Source organism: Mastomys coucha, unplaced genomic scaffold (assembly GCF_008632895.1).
Source record: "Mastomys coucha isolate ucsf_1 unplaced genomic scaffold, UCSF_Mcou_1 pScaffold6, whole genome shotgun sequence".
Lineage (NCBI taxonomy): Eukaryota > Metazoa > Chordata > Mammalia > Rodentia > Muridae > Mastomys > Mastomys coucha.
The window spans coordinates 32,185,623-32,191,864 of NW_022196912.1; the positions used below are offsets into that span (position 1 = coordinate 32,185,623).

The window sequence follows — 6,242 nt, forward strand, 5'->3', positions numbered from 1 at the left end:
AAATAATGTAATAATTTCTAATTTGAATATCTAGCTATTAAATTAGGATTATGACAAATCTTTAATAAGGCTTAAAAGATGTAATAAAACAGTCAATAATAAAAAGAAAATAGTATCATGAAAAAAAGTGCACACCTCTGTGACCAGTTTTTGATACTTTTATGGGGGTTATGGGAATCAAACGGGTCCTCACTCATTTGTATATCAAACATTTAACCATTAGAAATATCCCCACAATCCATAGGACTTCTTAATTATGTACAAATGTACTTGAATAAAAGATAATCAATGAAAATAAATAAACTTTTTAATAGCTGAAAAAAAAAGAATGTGGAGAATGTTCTTGCAATCTAGGAAGATGTAATAAATCAAGAAGACTGGTTTTGCCATCTAGAGAGATGTATGTAATCAATTGTTGAGAGTAGACTTACCATCTAGCATGATGTAATCATTCAACTTTTATCAGCATAATAGAATAGGGGAATCAAGAGTAGCACAGACATCATTTCTGGCCTCAACTAATCTCTTTTCACTTTTTTAGTGTTCGTCATTCCAGCTTATCAGCCTGTTACTTTACTCCCTGCTCAGATACTTCAGGACGAGGCACTTTCTTGGGCTTTACTTCCTTCCATCTAAGTGATCACACCTGTGTCTTCACACTGTATTCTCACTTATACTATTTAGCAAGGTCTAGATCAGTATATTACTTTGATAGCTCCACCAAATAATAATCTTCTAGAAAAAAACAAAAGGAGCAAAATAATTAGTTTCCACACTGTGTCCCAAACAAGCTCTAAATCTAGTTTTTCATATAGAGGGCAACACCATGCATGGAGTATTCAAACAGAAAAACTTCACGATCATATAATATTCTTTTCTTTTCCTTACCTCCTATATCAGACAAATTAGTGTAGCCTTAGAAATGTGGGGCAATATGTGACTAATATACTTCATTTTCATGGTGAATAATCTAATTTTACCAGTCTATACTCCTCATTGGTAATATTACAGCAGCTTCCTAGATAAGTCCTATTCCTCACATACATTATTTTTTCTAGCCAGTTGTGACACTTCAATGGGAGTTTCTGGGGCAGTAGGGGGGAAAAAGGTGGAGTAACTTGGCAAGGCTTTTATTAAATTCCATGCATTTGTTGTAAATAACCTGGATATGAAGTTGGGAAGATTTAAAAGTACTCATAAGAAGAGAAAGCTGGGTAAGCAAGAAGACCATCTGTAAAGCACAGCTCTGTAGCCTTGGGAGAATGAGATGATGGGGAGCATGCAAAGATGGCCTCCAGAGTTAGATGACTTTAACTCATCAACATGATACTGGGACAAATTACTAAAATGATTTTTCTCACAAATTAAAAGAAGATATCCTGTAGTTGTAATTTAGTGCACAAGATGCACGCACAAATGAGACCTGCACAATATGATCACTTTCTGTTTTTCTTATTTTTCTCTCCATTTTTGTTGAAATGGAGAGAAAAATAAAATATGCAGTGTAGTATTAGATTTCAATAGGGAAATTATTTTTAATATATAATGCTCTTTGATTAGATTCACACTTCTCACAGCCCTCTTCAGTCTCTGCAACTTCTTCCTTCCTGTTTCCTCTAGTTTCCTTTCTGAAATTTGTGTGAGTGTGTATGCTTGTGTGTGTGTGTGTGTGTGTGTGTGTGTGTGTATACATACATATGTGTATATAAGTATTCAGTCAATATTAACTTGTTTAATTTTTAGTGGAGATACTATATATATTATATATAATATATTGCATGCATATATATTACTTAATCAGATAATCATGTGCTGCTTTTCTTTCTGAAACTGATTCATTTTCATAATATGAACATTTCTACTTTTATTAATTTTATAAGAATATAATTTCCATTTTTTATTGCTCCTGCATTCCATTGGGCACACATACACATTTTGTTTGTCCATTGGTCTGTTGGTGGACGGGCTTGACTACTGTAAACTGTGCTAACTTAAACACAGATATGCAAATATCACTGTATCATGTTGAGTACTTATCCTTCATATATGTACCCAGAAATTGTTGTTAGATACTATCTATCTATGCCTCAGATTTTGATACTTACTCACGATTCACTGTTATAAGTTTTTAAGGCTAGTACTGTCACCATTCAATCTCATTTGTAAAATTAAAGCCAGAGTTATTTATTAGGAATGAAATGGATGTTTAAGAAATTAAACAATACCCTCAACTACTGAATCTTTTGGCAAAAAAAACTGTATGTAAATTCCAGTGCTACGCTACTCAAATTCTTTGTTCTAAATGGATGGACTGAGCTGCGTATAGTTTCTTTAATTTTAAAGATTCAAACAAAAAATGTCACCAACTACCTAAAGAGTCTCTTTTCCTTAAGAAAATTAGATTAGAATAAGGTTATTTTATAACTATATGTTGATATGCCTCCTTTACTTAAAAATACTTTGTACCACCAGTAAAACAAAACAACCAGATTCATTCTCAAAGTTCCCTTGTAAAGTGATTGGGCAGAAATTGAAATTCCACAGAGCAAAAGAGTAAAATGTCTATCATCTTTAACTACTACAATGTGGGTGGCTGACAGAGAAATCTCTGCGGGGTCTAGGACCCCAAGCAGGCAACAATAAACTTCATTTATTTTTATAGGGAATTTTAAAATAAAAATCTTTACTTTCGGGAGTCTCTTTTATCCCTAAAGTGTATCCTAAATATTTACTGTTCAGATTTCTTTCATAGAAGTACCATGTTTTTTTACACGACACACAGAAATAACCCCAGATTGACCTGGAGGGTCGGGTCCAGTGAGTGATAAATCCATTGGCCCTAATTTGGAAAGCAAGTATTTTCTCAAGATCACAGCACCAGACATGCACACAATCCTACAGACACTTTCAGAGGTGCCCCCTCGTAAAACCATGAGTACTACTTTGATCTTGGTCTTTTGCTTTCTGTAACATGTCAGAATACCTGGGATTAGGAGGCAGGCAGAAGTAAGAGCAAAATCAAACAAGCAGTGGAGAGGGACCAAGCAGAGTCATATGTTCGCCTTCCTCTTTGCATACCAAGGTGAAAAGTGCAGCCTGCTCTCCAGCCAAATATGGGATATAAACAAACATAAAAGAAGGATTATCTCTCTTCCATGGGACCAATGCCCCTCCCCCAATAAATGACTGATTTGTGACAAAAGAACTAAGTCAATATTGGAACAAAAGATACTGGCTGCACTCAGCTCAACCTTAATCTCAGGTAAACTTGTACAAAGTTCAATAATTATTCACCCCTCTGGTTGCAATGTTACTAGACTCGGAAGAACTACTGATGTGTGAGGGGTACACAGACCCACCTCTTGATTCATGTAATCAGGGTCCTTTCTTTTCCTTTCCTTTCCTTTCCTTTCCTTTCCTTTCCTTTCCTTTCCTTTCCTTTCCTTTCCTTTCCTTTCCTACACTTGACAGATTGTTCTTTTCAGACATTTTTGTTCTAATTCTAGTTCAGCTAGCAGAAGATTCTAATTGGAAAGATAGCAACCATGGAGCTGCTGTTCTGTCTGTGTCCTGCCTTCCTAGAGGAAACAGCCACTAAAACAAGGTCCTCTGTAAGTAAAAGTACTGGTGATGAAGTGGGAGATTTTTCCTTCACTTAAGTGATGCAAGCCGCACGACCTGTGACACAGGAGGCAAGGTTATTGGCATTAGGGAAAAAAATAAGTCAAGGAAATGATTCTTAATGATATTCTGCTATACTCATAGATAGGTGCCTACCACAATCATCATCAGAGGATTCATCCAACAGCAGATGGGAACAGATGCAGAGACACATAGCCAAACATTATGCAGAGTTTGAAGAATCCTGCAGAGGAGGGATATGAAGGATTGTATGAACCAGATGTGTCTAGAAAACCAGGATAACAAGGTCCACAAAATCAACTAAGCAGGGCACATCCATGCTCACAGAGAGTTAATCAGCAATCATGGAGCCTTTATGGGACTTCACTAGGCCCTCTGCATACATGCTGTGGTTGTTTATAGCTTGGGGGTTTTGTTGGAAGTCTAACAGTAGGAATGAGGGTGTCTCTGACTCTTTTGTCTGCCCATGGGACCCTTTATCTCCTATTGGGTTGCATGAGGGAAGAAGAGGAGACTGGGGTCCAGACATGTTATGTGAGTGAAGAGGAAAGAAATAGAAAAAAAAAAGAAGTAATGGTGTAACATAAATCCTTAAAGAATATTTTGCATCAGCTCCAATACTCCTCATTCAAAGATTTGTGAGATAGAGGTGTGAAGTAATATACAATTGAGTATTGTAGGAAGAGGGGTGGGAAAGATCCTAAGAACTAGAACAGTATGTTTGCAGTGAGATAGTCTTCTATACACAACTGTACCTATGAGCTCTCAACAATATAATTGCCTGAAGACCAGCATAATCACAATACCAGTTACCACATCAAAATTATCAGGGGGAATTCCATATAGTCCCAACTCTAGATAAAGAACTATCAGTGGCTTGCCTCTGCTGAGAGAGGGAGGATTAATATTCTTGAGGGATAAGCTCCTACAAAGTATCCAAGTCCAAGTGCTGGGCCCTGGATATGTGTACATAGGTATAAAGTGAACTGGGTTCAGTATGGTGTATGTGTGTGGTGGTGTGTGTGAACACATGAGTACAGGCATGTGTGCATGTGTTTATATATGTATGTACAAGTGATCATGTGTATGAATATATATATATTTGTATATGCATACATACATTTATATATTGTAACTAATGATTAAAAAGAGAATATTAATTTAGAAGGGCAAAGAGGGGAATTCAAAGAGGGAGGGAGCCAGGGATAATATAGATGTATGAAGTTCTCAAAGAACAAAAATTAATGAATAAAAAATAGTAAAATTATGTTATTTTTAGAAAAGTGGGAAAGTAAACCATAATTTAAGTTAATGTTAGTCTCAGAGTAGTAGCCTGTGTTTTCTTTTATATGTGGAAATTTGACAAAAAGTCTTACTCAAGTAGAATAGTGATTCTTAGGGAAAGGGGAGGAAAAGGAAGAAGATAGAAAGAATTGAAAGGAAGAATAATTATGGTAATAAAGTAGATGCTATGACCAGTCAGAATAATCTATATGTATAAAACAATCATAATTAGATCCATTGTTCCTACAGTTTATATTTATTTTTTATTAGATATTTTCTTTATTTACATGTAAATTTATCCTTTCCCAGTTTCCCCTCCAAAAAACAAAACAAAACAAAAAAACAAACAAAAACAACAAAAACAAACCCTTCTTGCCTCCCCACTCCCCATGCCTGCCACCCCACCCTCTCCCACTTACTGGCCCTGGCATTCCCCTACACTGGGGCACAGAACCTTCACAGGGCCAAGGTCCACTCCTCCTATTGATGATCGAATTTGCAATCCTCTACTATACACATGCTGCCAGAACCATAAGATCCCTCCATGTGCAGTCCTTGGTTGGTGGTTGAGGCCCTGGGAGCTCCAAGGGTACTAGTTAGATCATATTGTTGTTCCTCCTAAGGGGCTGCAAACCCATCAGCTCCATTGGTCCTTTCTCTAACTCTTTCACTGGGGACCCTGTACTCAGTTCAATGGATGGCTGTGAGCCTCTACATCTGTGTTAGTCAGGTACTGTCAGAGCCTCTCAGGAGATAGCTATCTTTAGGCTGGCTTGCCCTTCCTTCAGTCTCTGCTCCATAGTTAATCACTGCAACTCCTCCCGTGGGTATTTGGTTCCCCCTTTTAAGAAGGAGTGCACTGTCAACCATTTGGTCTTCGTTCTTCTTGAGTTCCTTGTGGTTTGTGGGTTGTTCTTCCTGTATTCCAAACTTCTGGGCTAATAACCACTTATCAGAGAGTGCATACCGTGTTTGTTCTTTTGTGATTGGGTTACCTTACACAGGATGATATTCTCCAGATCCATCCATTTACCTAAGAATTTCATAAATTTATTTTTTTAATAGCTGAGTAGTACTCCATTGTGTAGATGTACCACAATTTCTGTATCCACTCCTCTGTTAAGGGATATCTGGGTTGTTTCCAGGCTCTGGCTATTATAAATAAGGCTGCTATGAACATGTGGAGCATGTGTCCTCATTACATGTTGCAGTATCTTTGGGTATATGCCCAAGAGTGGTATAGCTGGCTCCTCCAGTAGAACTATGTCCAATTTCTGGAAGAACCACCAAACTGATTTCCAGAGTGGTTGTACCAG

The 6,242-nt window shown here is 37.1% G+C and overlaps 1 long non-coding RNA gene across 2 annotated transcripts in view; it reads left to right on the plus strand.

Moving 5' to 3' along the window:
- LOC116080311 overlaps window positions 1-6,242 on the plus strand; it is a 69,792-nt gene that overhangs the window by 51,476 nt on the left and 12,074 nt on the right. For both annotated transcript variants that reach the window (XR_004114391.1, XR_004114390.1), the window contains one exon: window positions 3,507-3,611. This is a non-coding gene — a long non-coding RNA (uncharacterized LOC116080311). The remainder of the gene's footprint in view (window positions 1-3,506; window positions 3,612-6,242) is intronic.